Below are 24303 nucleotides of genomic sequence, written 5' to 3' on the forward strand. Positions count from 1 at the left end.
CTAGAGCTGGAGCAGCCATCTTGGTCCATGAGGTGACAAGGTAAAAAAGTCAGGGCATTAAAATAAAAAGGGGTTTCAGTACCTGACAACACCATAGAGGAAATCCACTATGCCAGCCCTGAACTTCTCACCTGCAGACTTTTCATGTAATTTTGGGTCTCTGTTACTCACAGTTTAACCTAATTCTAACTGACACAGTGCTCTAGAGTGAATACCAACACATCAGTTAGAAAGTTATCACAGGCAAAGAATCCAGGCAAAGGGTAATGGTAGCTTGGACTGGGATGGTGGCAGTGAATATTGAGAAAAGTGGGTGGATTGGAGGGATATTTTGGAGGTTAACTCTATGACTTGGTGTTTGTGAGAGAGTACGAGGGGGTTAGAGATAACGAGTCCTAGGGTTTCCCTGGTTCCAGACATGAGCAAAGGGATAGTGGTGGGACCTAGATTGGGTTTTTAGGTTAGGTGAACATATACTCTGTTCCTTGTTTCCAAGTAGGGACTGAGATACCTGGTATGAGGCCTACAAAGGCCCCTGCTCCCATGCAGGAGACTCTGAACTAGCTTCCAAACACACTTCTAGACTTATCTCTTCAGTAAATCTTCTTGGATTATTCCTGCATACCCACCCCAAAACCACTTGATTTATTCTATACTCTTGATATGCCCAACATCTGCTTTTCTTGTTTCATGTAGATCTCAGCAAATTTCACTGAGAACCAACTCTGTGCTCTGTGTGTGACAGAGATGGCTTGATGGGGGCAGAGTTAACTCCGGCGCTGTGTTAGACACCAAGAATAAAAATGAAAATGAGCAATGAACAACCTCAGGTAGCTCACAGCAAAGAAGTCTGATTAGTAAACAAATATTGTCAGCACCATGGGATCCATCCAATGATAGTGTGCTCTGGGTGCTTCATTTTTCCAAGGAAAGTGGTTGTCCTTGGTGAAACCTGCAGGGTGCCTGCAGGGTTACAGAAGTCATCACAGATGGGGGTGCATCTGGACCAAGTTTTGAAGCTGAGATGAGGGCAGACATCCCTGGGCAAAGGTACTCTCCTATACAAGGACATTGAATGAGGAATCCATGTCATAATTTAAGAGAATTCTTAGCAGATGGGTATTGTTGGAGAGAGTGTTTTCACGGGTTTTTGTTTGTTTGTTTGTTTGTTTTTTGCAAAAGAATGGATTGGAAACTCAAGATGTGGTCAGGGTCCATGTCAGAGGAAACACTGTGAGCCACACTAAGTGGTTTGTACTGTAGGCATGTGCAACAGAGGGGATGGGGGTGAGGAATTTCAGTCAGGAGTAAAGGTATATAACAAAACAGAAATTCTGATTGCAATCATTGCTAACATTTACTGAGTGCTTTCTTATGAGCCAAGACTGGTGCTAAGCAATTTATCAGAAAACCTCATTTACTCTCCACCCAGTAAGATAAGTACTATTAATATCCCCAGGTTCACAGATGAGGAAACTTAGATCCAGGCAGATTATGTAACTAGCTCAAGGTCATACAGCTAATAAGTGGTGAAGCCAGGATTCTAACCAGAGAGGTCCGCCCCAGAGCCCATGCCCTTAGCCATGATGCTAATGCTAAAATTCCCTCTCATTGCTTATGTAATGAGATGTGTAATGAGATACATTACTTTGCGACTATGCTTTAGGACATTCCGTATGAGGAGGTAAGGAGGAGGGAATTGCAGAGTGTTTTGTACAAAAGGAGTTTTCAATAAATATATCTGATTAAGGGAGAAATTGCAGTATAAAGAAATACGGGATTTTAGATGGCTAAAATTAAAACACATTTTAAAGAAAGCATGCTCAACTCCCCATATTCCCAGGGAAGAAACTGAGGCTCAAAGAACGGGTCACAGAGAGAGTTGGTGGCAAGGTCTGGCTCTGGGGCCTGACTCTGATATTTTTCTTACACTATCGGGGCAATTTAGCAGTCTTCATAGTCTATTCCTTACCACCCTACACAGCATTATCTTTCCAAGGTCCTGGCAAATTGTACTCGGTCTCTGGAAGTAAGAGAACAACTTTGTTCTTTTTCTTTTTGAACAGCAGAGGTCCCAGAAACAAAGCCAGGATTGGCCCCAAGAAACTTGATGCGCACACTGCAAAGTCTGAGACAGCAGGGAGTCAGTCGAAGGAAAAGCAAAACTCTCCCCAAAGCCGTCATTGTGGGGAGGATTTTGACCACAAAAGAAAAAAAGAGGAACAGGTCAAATAAAGAGCTCCAGCCCAAGTCCCCAAATCCCAAAGTGAGATCCAGTGAGTCTGCCCTGAACAGAAACTGCTTACCCTCCCCGGTCAAGGTAAAAGTCAAGGAGACAGGCACCCAGGCTTACCGTAGAGAAAACTGAGTTGGAACTCTGCACCCACCCAAGCCATCTCTCCGTCACACACACGCACACACACACACACATGTGCACATCATCTTCCCTCATCACCCCACGGGGTGCCCAGGACCTTTCTAGTGTCTGCAAATGGAAACATATTAAAGACACAAGACATTTAGAATAATGCAAATGCCTAGAAAGGACACCACAATGTGGGCTTCTTTCTCCTCCCTTGACATGTTGTGACTAAGTTGGTTACATGTCTGCTCTGTGCTCTGTCTGAAAGGGTAGCCAGTGGTGTGGTGTAGAGGAAAGAGCACTGGACTGGGATCCATAAGGTTCTGGTCCTCTTAGCATTTGCTGTGTGACCTTGGGCTTCCTACTTCCACTTTCTGAGCCTCAGTTTGCTGATCTGAAAAATACAAATAAACAAACAAAAAATGGTCTTTCCAGTTCTAGGAGCTGATTAAAATGGAGCAGCCTCTTCACTGCCCTCTCCCAACAAATACCTATTGCCCCCTGCCTTTGCTCTTACTGTTCCTCCTATCAGAAATGCCCTCCCACCACCCCTCCACCAATTCAAATCAAAGCCCAGTTTTCTCCAAGAACCTTTCCCTAATTACCCCCACAACTATGTGTTACTTACTTGGAAGCTCCTCAGCAAGTCTGTGCTATTTCTCAAACACGTTGCCTTACAATCCTTCATGCATAAATGGATTATCCTTCTAATTGGACAGCGGTATGGTTTGGATCTGTGTCCCCACACAGATCTCATGTTCAGTTCCCAATGTTGGAGGTGGGGCTGGTGGGAAGAGATTGGATCATGGGGGATTTCTCATGAATTGTTTAGCACCATCCCTCTTGGTCCTGTCGTTGTGATAGTGCGTTCTCATGAGATCTGGTTGTTTGGAAGTGTATAGTAATTTTGGCCAGGCACGGTGGCTCATGCCTATAATCCCAGCACTTTGGGAGGCCAAGGAAGGCAGATTACCTGAGGTCAGGAGTTTGAGATCAGCCTGGCCAACAAGGTGAAACCCCGTCTCTACTAAAAATACAAAAATTAGCCGAGCATGGTGCTGCACACCTGTAATCCCAGCTACTAGGGAGGCTGAGGCAAGAGAATCGCTTGAACCCAGGAGGTGGAGGTTGCAGTGAGCTGAGATCATGTCATTGCACTCCAGCCTAGGCAACAAGAGCAAAACTCCATTTCAAAAAATAATTTTTAAAAACTACAGTTTTTTTTGTTTTTTTTTTTTTAGATGGAGTCACGCTCTGTCACCCAGCCTGGAGTACCATGGGGCAATCTCTGCTCACTGCAAGCTGTGCCTCCCGGGTTCACACCATTCTCCTGCCTCAGCCTCCTGAGTAGCTGGGACTATAGGCATGTGCCACCACTCATGGCTAAATTTTTTTTTGTATTTTTTAGTAGAGACGGGAATTTACCGTGTTAGCCAGGATGGCCTTGATCTCCTGACCTCGTGATCTGCCCACCTTGGCCTCCCAAAGTGCTGGGACTATAGGCGTGAGCCACCGCGCCCAGCCGTGTATAGCACTTTTTAACAACCTGCTCCTGCCATGTTGGATGCCTTGCTTCCTCTTTGCCTTCTGCCATGACTGGAAGCTTCCTAAGGCCTCTCCAGAAGCAGAAGCCACAATGCTTCCTGTAGGGCCTGCAGAACCATGAACCAATTAAACCTCTTTTCTTTATAAATTACCCAGTCTCAGGTATTTATTTATAACAGTGTGAGAACAGACTAATACAGACAGCAAGCTTCTCCAGGGCTATAACCCCATACCAGTGCCTTTACATTGTAGAAACTGTGCCCTGCTGTGCACCTGTACTTAGTAAGCATCTGGATCATTCCACCCTGCCCTTCAACCCCCTCTATTGGGTGAGGTTCAGGCTCCACGCTGTCTACAGGATAGTGTCATTCATTTTCTCGGCAAATATTTGTTGAACACTTACTATGTGCTAGATGGTGGTAGGTACAGGAGGTGCAACAATGAATCAGTCATAGGCCCTGACTTCAAAGACCTCTCAGGCTGACATTCAAGGTCATTTACATTTGGTCCAGTCTCACCTCTCAGTATTCTCCTTCTCAAACCTCCTCCAGCTCAGGACAGTTCTTCTATCCCTCCTTGATTTTACTCATGCTAAATCCTTTGCTGGGAACCCCTCTCCACTCTTCACCCTCCTTATAAATCCTAGAGTATGAAGAAGAGAAAGAAAAGAAAGGAGAGAGAGAAGAGGAAGTGGAAGACGAGAAAGGATTATCAGAAAATATAAATCCAGCCCGACCTTCAAGGGTATAGGGAAACCTTGAAGTTTCCTATACCAAACTCTATCCTGTTGGTTAGGATCTAGATGCCTGCTGTCCACTGAGAAGGTCAGTGTTGGGGTCGCCTAAAGGTGAAGTCCAGGCAACTTCTCATTCATCCTGGAGATGACCCCCTGCCCTTACCATGCACCACTCATCCTCCCTCCTGGTTCACCCTTCAGCCACTCAGGCTGCTAACTTATTCCTTGTGCCTTTCTGCTTCACTTGAGTGAGGCAGCTAAGGCAGAAAGCCCAGGTGAATGGCTGGCTAAGCCAGTGAGTAACGGACAAACCTACCACCCCTGGTATTTTTCCCTAATTGGATTAAGAACAAAATACAACTCCCCTTTGTTTCTTCCTAATGCACGCTACAGATCAGTGCTCCTAATAATTAGACCCCAGCACTTACTATGCAGGAACACAGGGAGGCCAGTGGGCTGCATCTGGAGACACATTCGCTCTCTTTGGGCCAGCACCAAGCCCCTGTTCCTATCCACTGCCCAGCCCTGTATCTAGGGCACATTCTCATGAGAAGATAAAAATGAAGGCTCAAACTGCAGGGGACAGAAGAGAGGCATTAGGCCTCTTTGTGGAGCATTCACTTCCCCTGACCTGCAGTCACATCCCTGAGCTCTTGGAAGGGAAGACATTGTGCTGGGGCGTATAGACTCGAGTAGCTCTTGGCTATAGGGGTAGAGGATACCACCCACATTCCCTACAGATTAATCCTCCTCTCTCCCCTGAGTCCCAGCCAAACTTCATCCATAGCCACCAATACACTCTGGTGAGGGGGGTTAGATCTAAATCCTTCTCCATCTGATTAGGAGTTCCTGATGGGAAAGAACTCTGGCTCCCCGAATAACTCCAAGCCCCCAAGACTCCTCATGCCTTCAGACTGGGGCTTCTGTGAGTGGAGGCCTTTATCCCTTTTTTCAGGTTGGAGAACCCACACAACAGGGCACTTCCTCCCCCATCAGATAAGGAGTTCTGTCGGGAAAAGGTCTATTCTCTCTCACAGGCTGGAGGTTTCCCCAGGACAAGGCCTACTAGATTTGGTTAAACAGGTATTTGCTTAACTCCCACTGTGTGCTGATGTGCTGGACACTTCCTTGAACAAAGACTGAGACCTGGTCCCGGCCACAAGGAGGTGACAATGCAGAGGAGACACAGCACCCTGCATAAGACCAGCAGCTGAGGTCGGGGCTGAGCTCTTCCCATCCTGACAGCCATCTGAAGGAAACAGCTAAGAGATGGATGTATCCAGAACAGGGAAGCAGGGTCTGGCCCCTTTCTGCACTGGCTGGGCAAGTCCTGTGACCTTAGTTTTTTAAACCATAAAATAGAAATGGCAGAGCCTGCTTCTTCAGGGTGTGAGGCTCCTGCAAAACAACAGCTAAAGCCAGAGGGTTGGGTGCTGACACAAGCTTGGGGGGCTGGGGAGGAGCCCTGGCTTGCAGCATGTGTCCATTTCCTTGATTTCAACACTCCCCTCAAGACTCGTTCCAAGATACCAATGTGATGTCCCTGAAAAGGCAGCAGGGAAGAGGTGTGCCAGATTGGCTTTCAGGAGCTGGTGTGAGCCAGCCCCAGCACTTCACCCCTTAGAACATACTATATGCTCAGGAAATGGTGAGCTCCATTAGTACCTGATCAGGACATACCTAGCCCCCTATTTTTTCAAATGTCTGAACATCACCCTCAAACAGGATATGAACAAGCTGGAGCATTTTGGAGAAGGATGACCTAAGGATGCAACGGTAGACTGGCTATTCACCAAACCGTGTCCCATTTCCTCTTGGGCACGCCACCAGACTCTATTTGCAGCCTCTTTTGCAGGTAGGGCAGCCATGTGACTAAGCACTGGTCAAAGGAGTGTGGGCAAGTATGACGTGCGTCCCTTCCAGACACAACTCATAAAAACCTCGCAGGCAACCTTCAGGTTCTCTCTTCCCCATGCACTGTCTAAATGGAGAGGAAAGAGCCCCAAGACGGAAGGAAACAGGGATGTGGGATCACTGCACAGCAAGTTGTCCACTGAATACCCGCACTGGACAAATACGTGAGTGACACATCAACTGCTGGTAATTAAACCACTGAGATTTGCAGACAGTGTCTTTCTTACAGCAGCTGGCTTATCCCAACTAACACAGGTTAGCTCACAACCTCATCACATGACAAACAGCTGAGAAACTGTTGCCCTGTAGAGAAGGAGGTTCCACAGAAAACATTGTACATTGTCCTTAAATACTTTATCCATTGCCATAGAGCCAAGTGACATGAGACAGCAGCTCTACGGCCAGTGGGAGGAAATTTCCGGGGATGTAGATTACAGCTCCACACACAGGAAGGTAATGTTAACAGAGCTGCCAAGAGGTAGAACGGATGACCTTAAGAGGCAGCAAGCTTCTATTCCTGGCTGTGCAAACAGGTGAGAATGTTGCAGAAGCCACACGAGCATCAGCTAGCAGCTTGACATCAGTGACATATCGCAAAAACATCCTCAAGACCTTAGATTCTGTGATCTTATGATCTGTCATCCCCAACTAGGATGCTGCCTCCTCCACCAGTCTAGGATCTTCCTAGGCCTGGGCTCGACACTCTCAGGAGACCAAAAGCCCTCAGGACAAGAATCCTAACTCTTTTTCATTTTTTTTTTTTTTTCTTGAGACAGGATCTGGCTCCATCTCCCAGGCTGGAGTGTGGTGGCGCCATCTTGGCTCATTGCAACTTCTGCTTCCCCGGGCTCAAGCCATCCTCCCACCTCAGCCTTCCAAGTAGCTGGGACTACAGGCACATATTATGATGTCCAGCTTATTTTTTTTTGTATTTTTTGTAGAGACAGGACTAACTTTTTTTCAGAATCTGCCCTAGCTGCCCCTGGCCTCAGCACCCTCTAAGAGCCCCATGTTCAAATGTGGGGGCCAGGCTTAGTGTTTGGGAAAGACCTGGCTACTGGGGGAAGCTGGATTTGAGCCCCCAAGATTCTACACTCTTGAGCAAGAATACGTGGAGAAGTCTAAGTAGCGGGGAGGCAGAGGGAGGGGCTCGATCTGAAAATTAATTTGCGGTGGAGGAGAGAAGGGCTGGCTGTTCCCATGTCCGGCAAAATCTGTGATCTTCAGTTCTCTCAGCATTACCCAAGGATGAAGGCTCAGCAAGAGAGGCCTTGGCTCATCTCTCTGGAGGCCTTTTGACCTGACAGTCTGGTCTGTGTTCTATCAACATGGGCACCTGTGCACGAACACACACGAACGCACACACACAAGCCTTTTCACCTCGGTCCTGGCCTCCAGAGAGAGGCCTGCTCTCTTCTCAAATATTTCCCAAAGCCAAGCTCCCAAAAGCACCCTGAGATTTCCAGAAAATCTGGGGGCTGGGCCTGGGGAAGTGGCAGGGAAAATCCGCAGAGAAGACGGCTTCAGGGCATTTTCCTGTAAGAGTCATTAAGACATATTAAATTCTGACGCTTCCTCCCCCTGCCTATGCCAGCTTCACCTCCACGCAGGCCTCCCCATCGCCACGTACAGAACATTAGGGCCAAATTGAATTAGAATAATTAACTTTTGGTCACACTTTTAATTTGGTGCAGGAAATAAGAGAGCTAATGGAGATTAAACAAGGCTCTGACTCCAGAGACCAGCATGGATGCTGCACGGGGAGGCCCAGGCTCTGGAGTGGGGCAACATAAACAGCCAGAGAAAAGAGACTGAGGCAGATGTGTGCTGTGTGAACTGCCGTGTATGTGCATGTTTGTTGATGCCGTATTTGTGCTTGTGTTTTTGTGCACTTATATATGAAAACATGCTCTGTATCATGTCGGTAAACATGTACGCTGTGCATGTACACACGTGTCTGAAGGTTTGCACACATGAATGTCTCTTTGTACGTATGTGAGTAGGAGTGTGCATGGGTGTATACACATTGCTTTAAACCCTGGGCAAGTAAAGCTCCTTGATTTTTATAGAATCCTAGCAGCTCTGACTTAGAAGCCACCTTCATAAATATCTTCAAACCCAGTGTCTCCCCACCTGCTGCTAGAATCTCTTCTACAACATTTTCCCCAGGAGAGCACACAACATCTGCCCACACTCCTACACTGACGGGGCATTCGCTACCACGGAAGACACCCCGTGGAGCTCTGATTGTTAGAAGTACTTCTTTCCTGCAACATTCACCCAGAGCCCTAGATCCAACTCCAGGGTCACACAGAACAAGCCCAATCTCTCCCCCTGGCATCCCCTGAACGTGATGACTGTTCCCTTCTTCATAGTCTCTTCTCTGAGTTGGAACTCCCCCGATTGTCTTCTAGGACTTCACATGACATGTGACATTGGCACACGGCACCTAACACCCAATCACATGGCAAAGCATGAAGAGTCCAGCTGGGATGGCACTCACGCCCGTGGGTGCTTAGGGACCACCTGCTCAGGCCGTGGTCAACTCAAACGTCACATGCGTCCGAACATCCGGTCAGATTTATGAAAATGTAGATTCCCAGGCCCTTCCCCAGGGGCTCTGATTCCGAAGGTCTGTAAAGGGCACTGGTCCTTGGCATTTTAAACAAGCAGCCAGATGGTTCGGATGCAGGAGCCTATGAACCATCATTTGCCATGGTCCCATGGTCTCATTTTACAGATAAGGAAACTGAGGCCCACAGAGAGGAAGAGATGCTCAGAGTGAATTAGAGCCTAAGCCAGAGCTGCATCCGGTCTTCTACTCCCTGGTTCTGGTTCCTAACACCAACCCCAGGACAGATAAACAGAGACTTCACCCCTGCAAGCCCACATTCCCCTGGGGGAGCCCATGCCCACCACCACCACACAGGCAGGCCCAGATCTAGAAGAGAAGCATCCTTCCGCAAATCCCACATTTCCATCTGGTCCCACAATTATCTCTGGCCAGGGTGTCAGGAAGAAAGAGACAGGGATCTGCAGCCATGTGTCTGCTATACAGTGTCCTGCACCCCAGAGGAGATGAGCTTCATGGAGGCCACTGCTACATTGGAGGGAAATTCCCATCAGTGAGTGAGAAGCAGATTGGGGTCAGGCTCCCAATGAGGATGCCAAGGTGTGGGGAAGGAGCCAGGCAAGAGAAGGCCAGCCTGGAGTTTCCAGTGCAAGAAGACTAGACTTGCAGGGTCTGGTGGCAGCCAAGGCCTCATCCCCGCTGAATCCAGTTACCTCCCAGAGGGCCTGGCCACGTGCATTGGCCACACTGCCCTGCCGCCATCCACCCAGGGGCCCTAATGGCCTGTAGTCATAAATGGATACCGGAGAGGAGAAGTGAGGGCCTCAGATCACACAGCTTTTCAGTCCAGGCTCCCAGCTCCTGGTCCGTGTCCTTTTCACTGCACCACCCTCATGCCTTCTGCAAGAAGCCAGCACCAGTGGGAATTGTCACAGGAGGCTAGACGACGAAGAGACAAATAACAAGCCTAATGTCAGACCAGATCTGCTCCCAACAAGGTCAGGATAAAATCAACGTCCCAGAGACCAGGACAGGAAAAATTGTGTTTCACCACCAGTGACCTTCCTCATCACCCGCTATCATTGTCTCCCTGTCCTGGTCCCCAAGATACCCCTCACTTTCTAGGATTAAGTGAGAGTAAGCAGGCACCTGCAAAATTCAGAGCCCTGTGGGTACTGAACACAGGAGAATAAAACAGAAGAAAAGGGAATTTTGCTTCTTTTGAGCTTGCTTCCTGATTTCATTTGGTCTGAGGTCTTATTTCTCTTAAGCCAATGTATTCCATTTCCAAGGCTGTATTGAAGGTGAGATTCCCCAGAGGAAAAGTGAGGCATCGCTGACCGCTTCTCGAGTCACTTGCTGTCATGATCACTCACCGCCAACACCATTCTCTCCCCAGCCTTGGCCCCCCAGCCCTCTGCTTAAAATGTGTCTACCACTAGCGAGCTAAGAGCAGTGGGGCTCTGATCAAACAGTGAGTGAAGAGTGAAATGAGGGAGGGGACAGCAGGCTCCAGCCCCCTCCCCACCCCACTGCAACAGCAGGGGTAGAGGACCGGACTGGGTAGGTCTGTCTATCTCTCCAGCTGCTGGGGAGGGTGCAAGTGACGAGGGCAAAGACGGATCCCCGCCCCACCTATGGGAACCGGTTGGTGGCTTGGCTGGAGTGGGTCCCATTGGGAAATGGGTGCTGGTGTTTCTGTCTAAGTTCCACCCTCGCTGAATGCTTGGGAACAAATGGCTCATTTCTCAGTGTCTCACGTCCCTAGTTTTCTCCCCTGGCCGTCTCGCTGGTGAATGCAGGTGAGGAAGATGAGAAGTGGACAAGAGACATCAAGAAAGTGTCACTATCTTAAGGTCAGAAGCACAGGGTGCAGGCGCTGCCTGCAGCTCACTACGCACATGACCCTGGACGGGTCCACTTGTCCTTGGAGCCAGTCTTCCCTATAGTTGTAGTGGTGGCTTATTCCTGACCCTTGCATGCCCTGACGCCTCACATTCTATTCCCCTTCCACTGGCATCTTTCTTTCCTTCCCCACGTCCTGTCTTTGCCCCATGATGAACGTTGAAGGAAAATCCTGAGTGCTAGAAAAGGCATGTGCTCAGGACACCGACTTCTCCAGTGATCAGGGGAGGCCCCTGAGAAAGCAACTTGGTATCTGAAACCTGAAAGGTGAGTAAACCTGAAAGGTGAGTGGGGCTTGCTCCAGAAAGAGGATTGCAGAGGAGTGTTCCAGGGGGAAGAAATACCTTATTCAAAGCCTTGAGGCAGGAAATGGCTTGACTCATTTTCTCAAGGACTAAAGAGAGCCCCCAGGATGGGGATGGGGACTCTGCAGATGGGGCCAAAGGGTCAGGGCCCTGCCTGCTGGTGCAGGTCCTTGAATGTGGTAGTAAAGGTTTTGAATTTTATCCTGAGAGTGGCTGGAAGTGACTGAAGGGTTTCAAACAGGGAGAAACTGGAGAAGATTTGCATCTTTAATAGCCCACTCTAGCTGCAGCCTGGAGAACGCAGACACAGGAGACCAGTTAGGAGGCTGTGAGAGGGCCGGCATGCTGGCTCGTGCCTGTAATCCCAGCACTTTGGAAAGCCAAGGTGGGAGGATTGCTTGAAGCCAGGAGTTTGAGACCAGCCTGAACAACATGGCAAGACCCCGTCTCTACAAAAAAAAATTAAAACAATTTGCTGGGCATGGTGGCACGCGCCTGTAGTCTCAGTCACCCAGGAGACTGAGGTGAGATTCTCTCACCTTGAGACCAGGGGGGTGGAGGCTGCCATGAGCCAGGTTCACGCCATTGCACTCCAGCCTAGACAAGAGAGCAAGACCCTGTCTCTGAAAACAAAAGAAAAACAAAAACACAGAAAAGGAAGCCATGAGAACAGTCCTGGAGAGAGACAATGCCAGCTCAGACCCTGCTGGTGGCAGAGGCAACAAAGAGGAAAGGAGGGAACCAAGATGCTGTATCCTTAGGAGGAACCAACAGGCCCTGGAATTTCCTAGATGCGGGAATAAGGAGAGGGTACCTGGGGAGACATCAGGCCCAGAAGCGCACATGGGGGTTGCACAAGCAGGCAGCGTCTGTTTGGACACTGAAGCTCCCACTTTCTGCATAAGCTCAGTCAAGCTCCTTAACTACTATGAGCCTCAGGGGCCTTGTCTATAAAAAGGGAAAAATGCCTCCTAAGCTGGTGTGATGATTTAAATTAAATTGTATTGGTATGAACAGTGCTCAGCACCTAATATGTACTTTACAAAATTGCTTTCCTTGCCCTCCCTCCTATGTCTAGCTCAGAAGCTTGCCTTGCAGGCTCAGCCCTTTCTTCCCTCTGGGGCGTACAGTGTGGCGGCAAAGGTCACCCATCCCCCTGAACCCCTTACCTCCTACTAAGTACGACTCTCTGCCAGAGTAGGTACTGAGCTTTTTCATCTTGCCCCCTCATGGAACCTCACTAATGAAAAATGCATCTCCCTGCTCCGGTTCTTGCCTCCTTCACACTAGGCTCCACCCAGCCATCAGAGCCATGGTATTAAGATGTAAGGTCATGGCACTGCTCTGCTCCAAACCCCTCAGTGGTCTCACTCAGGGTAAAAGCCAGAGTCAGAGGAATGGTCCACAGGGCCTAGGCTGCTCTGCTCCTTGTCTGTCTGCCTTTGTCACCTCCCACTCTCCCCTGCATCCTTTCTCCCCCAGCCATACTGGCCTCTTTGCTGTCCCTCACTCCTGCCAGGTCTGCTCCTGCCTCAGGGCCTTTGCACATGTACAGATACTCCCATGGCTTCCTCCCTGCCTTCAGTTCTTTACTCAGATGTCATCTGCTAGGTAAGGCCTTCCCCAGCTATCATCTTCAAATTGCACCGCAGATACCCCAACCCCCTTCTGTACTTTACTTCTTTCTCCGCAACGCTCGTCCTCATTAATAATGCTGTATATCTTATTTAGTTAGTTTGTTTTTTGTCTCTGCCCTCTAAAATGCAGTCCTTGAGAGCAGGGATTTTTATCCGTTTGGTTCACTGTCATATTACTCAATACCTAGTGCGGTTGCCTGACACATATTGAACATTTGAAAAATGAATAAGAGGGAGAGAGAAAGGGAGGGATGGAGGCAGGAAGTTGCTTCTTCTTAAAGTCCCTAGTTGCTATCAGAGGCACTGGGCATCTCATTTCATATAAGAGCAGGTGTCAGCTGGGCACAGTGGCTCACACCTGTAATCCCAGCACTTTGGGAGGTCAGGACAGGAAGATCACTTGAGCCCAGGATTTCGAGATCAGCCTTGGTAACATGGTGAAACCCCATTTCTACAAAAAAATACAAAAATTAGCCAGGTGTGGTGCCATGCACCTGTACTCCCAGCTTCTGGGGAGGCTGAGGTGGGAGAATCGCTTGAGCCCAGGAGGTGGAGGTTGCAGTGAGCCGAGATTGCGCCACTGCGCTCCAGCCTGGGCAACAGAGCAAGACTCTTGCAAAACAAAAAGAGTAGGTAGTCCCTTGTGGTCAGGGTTTTAGGTGAACAAGAAGCACACAGTTAATTCTGAGCATTCAATGCTCAAAACTAATTGCAGTGAGCATTCTGGCTCTCAGAGGGGAAGAGGCAAGTTTCCAACCAGGGGCAAGATTTATACCAGGCTGGCATAAATCACAAATTTGCTGTACTTCCCCAGTGACCTCCACCCCCACCCCAGCGTGAGAAGACATACTAGACACAGAATCCAGAGCATCTTAGCACGTCCCTGGTTCCTGGGGCCACTCAATGAAGGTGCTCTATGCTATTAAGACACACAGAGCAACATCAGCCTTGTTAGTGAGGCCAGTCCAGGTGCAACCACCCTGCCTTTGGCGGGTTCATGGGGCTCCGGATTTCACTGTATCTCAATGACCCTCCGCTTTCCTGCCTTTAAAATGTGGGTGATAATAGTCACCATCCATTCTACCCCACAGGGTTTTGGCAAAGCTCAAGTGTGTGTGAAAACATAAACTTCTACACAATTATTTTTCTAGTCCCCTTTAATCTCTAAATTTTGCAAAAGGAAAATTCATCTCTCTGGATCCACTTGCTTGCTGTCTTGCTCTGTGTCTTTGCCTCTCTCTCTGTCTCTCTCTCTCTCTCTGTCTCTCTCTCGCTTTTTTTTTAATTTAATTTTATTTTTTGAGACAGAGTCTGGCTCTGTTGCCCAGGCTGGAGTGCAGTGGTGCAATCTTGACTCACTGAAATCTCTGCCTTCTGGGCTCAAGTGATTCTCCTGTCTCAGCTTTCCAAGTAGCTGGGAGTACAGGCGCCCACCACCACACCCGGCTAATGTTTGAGACAGGATTTCACCATATTGGCCAGGCTGGTCTCGAGCTCCTGACCTCAGGTGATCCGCCCACCTCAGCCTCCCAAAGTGCTGGGATTACAGGTATGATCCACTGCGCCCAGCTAAATCTCTCTTTTTAAGTCAAATTTTATGTCTGTCTAACTGAGCCTCCCTTTGTGTGTGTGTGTGTGTCCACAATTCTCCCTCCTCTGTCTCTGAGTGTCTCTGTTCCTGCTTTCCTTTCTCTCTGCCTCACTCTGTATATCTCTGTGTGCCCCTTTCTGTCTCGGATTCTCTGTCTGTCTTCTTTGCCTTCTCCCTCTTCTCAGTTTCTCTTTTGACTCCATCTCTCTGCCTCACTGTCTGTCTCTGTATGACTATGTTTCTGTCTGAGTCCTATCATCTCTCTCCCTCTCTGTCTCTGTCTCTCACTTTCTCTTTCTGTCTCTATCTGAATCTATGGGTGTATCTCTGTGTGCACTCTCTCTCTTGCCCTCTCGCTCTCTCACTCTCTCGCTCTCTCCCTACCTCACTCACCTAATTGCTTCTTGTCTCTGCAGTTCGTGGTGAAGATTTATGTAACACACAGACAGGGGTGGCAGTAGCCAATCTGAAAGGCTGCTGGCAGACATAAGAACTTAATGCTACACCAGCCTTCAGGAAAATGAGCTGCGATCCCCCTGAAGCCTCCTATGCTCAGGGCAGCCAGGATCTTCTTCCTCCTCCTCCTGAAAAAGAGAGAGACAACTCTTTAGACAGACCCCTCGTGCCCGTGCTGTGTTCAGGGACCTTTGCATCCCGGCATTTGAAAGGTCTGACCCTCCTAGGCAGTTAGATTCACAGCAAAGCTCCACTTCTAACAGAGATAAAACTGGGCCTGCAGTCAAGATACCTGGGGTCTCACCCCCACTTGATTGGAGGCCTTGGGTAGATGAGGACCCCATTCTGGGCCTCTGTTTCCCCATCTGGAAAATGGCTCCAGCACTCTAGGATTCTAAGAAACCTGGGGCATCCCGCTGTACGGGAATGAAGGGACCCTATGTCACACCTGGGAAAATGGTCAGTGCTTCAGCAGACGAGGCATTGGGGCCGACACAATAACACAGATGCAGAGAGAAGGTGCTGAGAGAATGACTCAGCAGCCAGAGGGGTGGAGAGTGGACTCCAAGAGCAGAGGCAACAAGGAAAGCCTTCTCCCTCCCCTGTGGCTGGGGCCTGCTGCCTGTTCCTACGCACATGGTACGTGCGGGTCCCACCCAGCTAACCAGGTTTGGTGTGGGTCATGAGCGCCTCTGGTCCTTTTTCAGACGGCGGCAGCCAGAGACAAAGTAGGAAGGGTAGGGAGCGCACGGGCACCTGAAGGAAGGCAGCGGGGAGAAATAAACATTGATCGAGCATCTGCTCCATGGCTTGCTCTGTGCAAAGTGCTGGAACTGAGCCCTGCTCAGAGCCGTTAAATCACCTGGCTGAGATTGAAGCCCACGCCTTCTAGGCCCCCCAAAACTGTGTTTTTTCTGCAGCCATGAGGACTTTTAAAGGAAGAGAGAGAAACCTCCAAAAAGGAGAGAAGAGGCACCTTGCAAGCACATTTTTCCTACTGTTCACGTCCCCAGTCGTCATCCTCCTCCATGAAGAAAGGTGGGTAGGTGGAATTGCTTGGTCTGCAAAAGAGAATCTGGAAGTATTTTGAGGGAAGCACTCAATTTCTGTTTACAGGTGCTTGAAGGGTTTACATCAGGGAGGCCAAAAAAAAAGTGTCACTAGTTCCACAAAAATAGAGACAATGGACTCAGACCAGCAAGAGAAACTTGGAGCAGATTCAAGGAAGGACTTCCTGCGTGTCAAAGAACTGGTACAGGCTTGAGTTCACCCTTGAAAGTTACTTAAGTAAAAGAGGTCTTTTACTCTTGGTACTTTTTCAAAAGGTCAAAATCATCTGGAAAGGTGCTAACTTGTGTGGACACAGAGGATTGAGCCAAATGACATGTTGGAGGCTCCTACAACTCTTGGGCATCTATACATATTCGCAGGCACACACACACTCAAAGCCTGAACATCCATGTTTTTCCCTGATGAGGCTCTGCAGTTCACTGCAGCTCAGCTTCCCAGCCCCCACCCTCAAATCCCTCTGTATGGCGGGGACTGCCAGGGAGGGGCCCTCTGTAGGCTGATGGGCAGGGTGTCCCCACAGACAGGCAGGAAACCAGAGCAGACATCACTATCTCCTCATCGCTCCAGGCAGCCACCTCCAAGCCCTCCTGCCTTTCAGGAAGCCAAATCAGGAAATTAACTGGGAGCCAAGACGCCTCCAGACACCTGCCTGGAAATTCAAACCAGGAGCTGGTTGGGGGCTGGCTTGGGAGAAGGACAGAGTGGATAAGGGGGCTCCTTGTAGTGGGGCAGTGGGCACATGCAGGGAGTATGTGCCAACCCTTTTTAAGCGGCTGGGTGTCACAGATAACCAACATGAGCTGCCTGGAATGGGACCATGAAGGACACAACCAGCTTATTCTGGGGAGTATACTCCACCCAATAGCAGGAGGCCCCATACTGGGAAACCCTGGCAGCAACTTGGTGATTGGTTCTGCAGCTGCTCTACGTGAAATCCTCCAGGGGATGCAGACAGAGGGGACAGAATCAGGAGATGGAAAGAGGCTGCACTATACCACTATACCAAGGCAAGCACAGGTTTTAGAGCCAGACAAACATGGTTCAAACCCACCATTTGTCACTTACAAGTCCCGTAACTTTATATCTCAGTTACCATCAACTAAATGGACATAATAATAGCAACCTGCATTCATCAAGGTAGGCCAACTGTTCCAACAAAAAATCCTAAAAATCTGGGTAGTTTAACATTATAACACCGTATTTCTTCTTCTTACAGTCTAATATGGAGGTGGCAGCAGGGCTGAGCTCCATACAGTCACTCAAGGACCCAGGAGCTCCTCTTTAGACCATCCCAGGGCTTTAACTCCACCTCTAGACCAAGGTTTCTCAGTCTCAGTACTGTTGACATCTGCTGGATAATTCTCTATTGTGGGGGTCATCTTGTGCATGGTAGGATGTTTAGCGGCATCCCTGGCGTCTACCCACTAGACACCAGTAGCACTTCCCCAAGTTGTGACAACCAAAAATGTCTCTAGACATTGCCAAATGTTGCCCCATAGGCAAAATCGCCCCCGGCCGAGAATCATTGCTCTAGATCCTTTGCGGAATCCTCTGCAGCTAGCCAGCAGAGGAAGCAGGAAAGAGTGCACAAGCCTCACACAGGAGGTCTGAGGGGCCCGCCTGCACACCATAGCGTGTGTTGCATCTGCTCATTTTTCACTGGCCAGATCTAGGTCACATGGCCCCAGCTGCAGGGAGGCTGGGAAGTATAGTCCACTGTGTGTCCAGGAGGAAAAGGAACCTGGGTCTGGGGAGCACATAGTCACGCCTCTGCCTCACCACCTCTCAGGGTTGTCAGGATGATTTGACCAGCTGAGGAGTCTCGGTAAATAAAATGCATGCATGCCATAGGCTCTCAGCATATCTAATGACTGATATTCTTTGAGGGTTTGTCATGGCTCCATACTCTGATAGCACTTGGGATGTATTATCTCGCTGGATCTCCATTTGTTGGTGAGGAAATTAAGGTGTGGGGGTGGGAAGGGTCACAGAGCTGGGTGCAGGGTCACAGAGCTGCTGGCTCCTGGATGCTGGCTCCAGCACCCGCATCTTGACCTCTGTGCTATACTCTGCTGATCGTTGCTCTCCTGGCCCAGATCCCATGTTTATGCTGTCACATGCAGCATGGTCACTCACAAATCATAGACTTACAAAACATTTATCTGCAGAGAGGAGGAAACCCTGGGGGCCAGGAAGAAGTGATCGCCCAGGGTCGCTCCACTAGAAAGTGTCAGAGCCAGAACTAGAACCCAGATCTAGTGGTTGAAGACGAAGTACTCTCTCTGAGAAAGAGACCACCTCTGTCCTCCTGCCAGGAGGTAGGGATACTGGCAGAAATCTCTGTTCTATGCTCTCCCATCTCTGTATAACTGGGGCTTCAGACACGAGTGAGAGATGGCTCCAGAAGGCAGGGAGCTAATTCTCCCAGATGATCACACTGGGGAGGAGTGTGAAATACAGGTGAATAGTCCTGTCCCCCTTGCATGCTTGGGGAGGGGACAGGAGCCTTGGAAGGGAATCAGGTGGCTCAGCTTGGAGCTCTGGCTTTGCTGCTCATTTACCGGGTGGCACTGAGCAATTCCTTTCCTCTCTGAGCCCCAGATTTCTCTTCTTGGATGGCATCTCAGCTGTAACAAGCACTTCTCAATCATATTCCTGTCTGTGGTCCCATTTAACCACCCACCCCACAGTCTGTGTGGAAGGTGGGAGTGTGGCCTCCATTCTGCACAGCACCCTGGCCGCACAGCCAGGAAGAGGCACAGCCAGGGCTCAAACCCAGTCTTGTCTAGTACCAGACTCAGAGCTTCCCTTCAGGGTTCCCCCATTCCAACGTTCTAGGATTCTGCCATTCTGTGGCCCAAGTCACCCCCAGCCAAGATGAGCAACACTTGGCCCTTAGCCCAGGGAAAGTCTCCGAGGAAAGAGGCCCCTCTGCTCCTGGGAAAGGTTTCACAAACTTGGGGCACTGGAGGCAAAAGACATTGACCTTGCTGTCAAGAGGGAGTCCTCCTCTACTCTTTCTCCCTCACCTCCATGGCCCATCGGATCCCAAGCTGTGTGGCCCAGTTTGGAAGGAGACAAAGGTGTGGTTGAAGGTGTCCTCCAGTGAGGCGGCAGGCTGAGGGCCCGGGCGGGAGGAGGGTGAGTGGTGGCCACACACCCCTGCCTCTGCTCAGTAATGAGAACTATGTCATCCAACCTGGCGCTCCTGCCACAGACTTCGTCCTCCCCTGGACCACTCCCACGTCCCGTGATCCCCTGCTCAGTGAACATCATGGCTTAGATGGCTCTGCATCATCTCCCTCCCTCAGTCCCCACTGCCACACCCTTAGGTCAGGTCCTTGTTCTGTTAGGGCCTCCCCACTGGCCCCTAGACTTCACTTTACTCCCTCCAACCCTTCCTCCACAATGCTGCCACAATGATCTGACAAACCTGGCCGTGCCACTCTCCTGCTTGAAACCCTCCATGGCTCCCTGATCCTCTCAGAACAAAACCCAGACTTCTCAGTCAGGCCCAAAAGACACTGTTACCTCACCAACCCTCCGACTTCACTTCAGCCATGCTCTTCCTTGCCCTCAGTGCTGCAAGGACACCAAACTACTCACAGTTTCCCCATGCACGTCATTGTTTCAAGCCTCCTATGACTTCGCCCAAGCTGTTTCCCCTACCTAAATTGTGTTCCTTAAAAGGTTCATAGCAAACTCCTATTCATCCTTCAAAACCCTGCTCAGACAGCACCTGTTCTCTGAATTCTTTCCTTACCACTTCCTCCCTCCAACAGCACTAAGTATAATACTTAACATTTATTTATACTTTACTAATTATATAAAACTTAACCTTCAAGTATAACTTACCATAATACATTTGTTAACAACTATAATAATACTATAAGCCAGGCATTGCCCTGGACCCTGCATATGTCTCATTTAATTTAATTATCCAAATCTATGAGGCAGAGTGACAGTTTTAAAACCATCCCTTCTGCATAAACCTGGGCAGGCTTGTGACCGCCTAGACCAACAGGAGTGCAGCGGAAGTGATGCAATGTAGTGCCTAAGGCTGGGCTATAAAAAGTCACACAGTTTCCACCATGGTCTCTTGAAATGCTCACCCTCCAGACATTTCCTCCCAGGATGCGCCTCCCAGAACCAGTGCACCACACAGGGAAAAGCCCAAGCCACACAGAGAGGCCACTCGTGGGTGCTATGGTTGGTAGTCCCAGCTGAGTCCAGCCTTGGAGTCACACGTGAGTGAGAAGTCTCCAGATGATTCCAGCCATTCACATTCCCCTTAGATATTTGAGTCCTCCAGCCGAGGCCCCCCCACATCGTGGCGCAGGGACAAACCGCCCGCTGCCCTTCCTAAATTCCTGACCACAGAATCTGTCCAGGCATAGTAAAATGGTTGTTTCTTTACATCTCTGAGTGTGAGGTGTTTGTTACCTACCAAAAATAGTCACAAATAGATTACAGTTCATCCCATTTCACGGATGCGAAAACTGAGGCAAGGAGAGGTTCAATAACGTGCACACTGTCCTAAAGCTAGGGAGAGGCTGAGCCAAGATTTAAACACAGGCAATCCACTTCCGGAGCCAGCCCTCTCCTGTGCTTCTCTCATGATGAATATCATATCGTGGTGGGTTGCCTATGTAAGTATTCATCTCCACCATCAGACCCAGCTCCTTGAGGGCAGGGACTGCGGTTTGTCTCTATTCCCAGCACTAGCTCAGTTCCTGGCATGGAACTGAGGCTGAGGCCAGGTTTGCTGAACTGACCTGAACATCAAAGGGGAGCCTCTGCAATGGGGTTGGGTGAGTGGGGTCAGGGCCACCAGAGTGGAGCCGAGCCTGTTTATGTCATGATCTCCCGACAGAGCTCCTCCAGTGCTGCCCTGCTGACCCCCAGGCCCTTGCCCCACCCAAGCCTCTGACTCATCATCTGTGTAAATTGATGATTTTCTGCCCAGCCAGCTCCTGTGCCCCAGGGGCCCAGCTGACAGCTTCATTAAAAACAGTAGCAGCCAGTGCCTCTCAGTCCAGCAGAGCCTGCGGGCATGTATCATAGCTGACCCCATGCCCCCTGGCCAGGTCCCCACCCCTGCCACCCACAACACAGAGCACAGCCCAGCTTAGAGTCAAGCATTCGAATCTCCACTGGTTATGACCATGGGTAACCCCCTTCCTGGGTCAAGGGGCAACCTCTTAAGTCTGAGGCCCCCAAGGGGATGAATCCACCCTCCCTCAATGGATTCACTGCAGAGAAGAGTGAAATCAGGACCAGGAGTCAGTGGAGACAGGTGTGTGCAGACCCTGGCTCTGTGCTGGGGAAGTCACCCACCCCCGGCACCTTCTGGATCTGCCTGCCAGCTCCAAGGGGAAGATGTTCAAATGGTTCTTCTGGAGTTGAACTTTCAGGGGCTGTGCAGGTCTCCCGGGGCCTGCTTTATACAGAGACTTCTCCCTCAGCCCCACTGTCCACTGAACCCTGAAAACCCCCTGAACTCTCCCCTCGGTGACCTCAGACAGGTCACTCAACTCTCCCAAGCCTCACCCTCCTCATAGGCTGGTGTAAGGCTGGACCTTGGCTGGGCTTTGTAAACACCATCAGCTGAGAGGTAAGACAGGCATGCAGCCAAGGCCAGCTCAGCTGATGCAAAGAGGAAATAAAAAGGATAATAAAACAGCTGACATGTGTTGACATTTCTTTATATCCTAGACACTCTTCTAGGTTCTTTACCGGTATGAATTTATGTATTCATCCCAACAACCCTAATCAGTAGACACATTCATTCCCATTTTACAGATGAGGCAACTGAGCCACAGAAAGTCAATTCACTTGGCCTAGTTCTCTCAGCTGGCCAAGTGAAAGAGGCAGGAGCCAAATTCAGGCAGACCAGATCCGCAGTCCTGTCCGCTTAACACTCACACCAACAGAAGCACCCAGCATAGCATGTGGCATGCACTCTAGCAGGCCAAGGACCCTTAGCCCCTTCCCATAGATGGGGAGAGTGGCTAGGACACATGGACCCCAGGGGCCATAGAGGGCCCTGACCCTCTCCTCCAGACCCTCCATACCTGGGGGTGGGTAGCTGAGCCCCACTCTGGCCTTGGCATTGCTGCAGGTGAAGAGGCCATCTCAGCATATCGTCCTTTTGTCCTTTTACTTGCCTGGGAAAGGGATCCAAGAGTTATTTACTGCAGATATTTCATCGAGATGTTCTCACCTTTACTGTACATCCTTTAAAGGTGAAATAAAAATATCTAAAGGGGAAAAAAAGCATTTTATTCAGCATCGTAAAAGCCATTGGCAGACGTTCCCCTGGAAGGGGGAAAAAACAGCATAAAATTCTGCACTGACATTGTTCTGGATGAATCTTCATAGCCGGTCTGAGCAGGTGGAGGGGTGATGGGAGCTGGGGCTGTTCACAGGGGCTCCTCATGGCTTCAGGCGCCACCGGGTGGGTTCCTTGCTGCATCCCCAGAGGCTGCCACTGGGTCAGCAGCACAGAGTGGGAGCTTAATAAATACTTGTTACATTCAACAGCAAATAAAAGAATGGGCTCTAGAGTGAACCCCTCCCCAGTGGAAGGGGAGGCAGTGGGCCAGAGCATCGTGGCACTCAGGGCTAGACCACTGCCCCGAGACCACTTGTGGCACATCACTGACAGGTCACACTCTCTCTCACATCCATGTCTTTGCACTTGTGTTCCTCTGCCTGAAGGGGTTTTAATCCAGGCTGCTTGCCTCCACTTGCCTGTCCAATATTGACTCCATGTCCAGCACTCCCAACCGTGACCACTAAAGGGCCTCCTCCTCCTGCAGCTAATGCTCATCTTCCCCTTCCCTGTGCTCCTCCAGGTTCTCTGTGCAGCGTAGGTTACATGCCTGTCTCTGTCTCCAAGAGAAAGTGTGCTCCTCAGGACGGGGACTCTGTTCAGTAAGTGTTTCTCAGATGAATGAATGAATGATACTTGCATAAGCCTGGACACTTTACAAAGTGTTTTCCCGTAGACAGCTCTAGGAACTCTCAAAGCAGCCCCACGACGTGGTAGCCAGCTTTGACATCATAAGCCTCATTTTACAGGTAAGAAAGCAGCGACTCAGATAAGGCAAGACCGTTGCCTAAAAGTATATGGGTAGTGTGGTCTGAATGTTCGTGTTCCCCCCAAAATTCATGTTGGAATTCTAACCCCCAAGGTGATGGTACTAGATGGTAAGGCCTTAGGCAGGTTGCGATGGCTCATGCCTGTAATCCCAGCACTTTAGGAGGCAGGCGGATCACAAGATCAGAAGTTGAAGACCAGCCTGGCCAGCATGGTGAAACCCTGTCTCTGCTAAAAACACATAAAAACAATTAGGTGGGCATGGTGGTGTGCACCTGTAACCCCAGCTACTCGGGAAGCTGAGGCAGGAGAATTGCCTGAACCCAGGGGGTGGAGATTACAGTGAGCCGAGAATGTGCCACTGCACTCCAGCCTTGGCGACAGAGTGAGACTCCGTCTCAAAAAATAAAATAAAATAAAGAAAGTACAGCCTTTTCAGAGGTGATCAGGTCATAGGGCCATAGCCCTCATGAATGGGATCAGTGTCCTTATAAAATAGGCCCTAGAGAGCTTGTCTGCCCCCTCCACCATGTGAGGACACAGAAGGCGCCATCTATGAACTGGGAAACGGGCTGTCGCCAGACACCAAATCTGCCCGTGCCTTGATCTTGGACTTTTCAGCCTCCAGGACTGTAAGAAATAAATTTATACTGTTTGCAAGTCTGTGTATTTTCTTGTAGCAGCTCAAGTGGCCTAAGACAACAGGCGTCCTTGAATCTAGGTCTAATTTAAATCCTTAGTTTTTCTTACTATGCCAAGTTGAAATTCAAAAGCTGCAATTTTTGCTCCCTACCTCGCCACACACAAGTATATTCACATGCATATGCAGATACATGTGCTCAGACAGATACACACATACATACATAGGAACCCACATGGATGCATGTACATATCACATGCAGGTATGCTCACACACGGATCCCTGTGCACATATGGGTGCATGGAACGCAGACACGTACGTGCATGCACACATACATGCATGCACATGAGCAGAAATGATAGGCCTGAAGAGAAAAATAGGAACTGAGAAGAGAGGGAAGGAGTTCTAAAGGCTTCCCTCAATGCCTACCGTCCACTATCAGGCTTTGCCTTTGATTTTCTACTTTT

Source organism: Theropithecus gelada, chromosome 16, assembly GCF_003255815.1.
Source record: "Theropithecus gelada isolate Dixy chromosome 16, Tgel_1.0, whole genome shotgun sequence".
Classification (NCBI taxonomy): domain Eukaryota; kingdom Metazoa; phylum Chordata; class Mammalia; order Primates; family Cercopithecidae; genus Theropithecus; species Theropithecus gelada.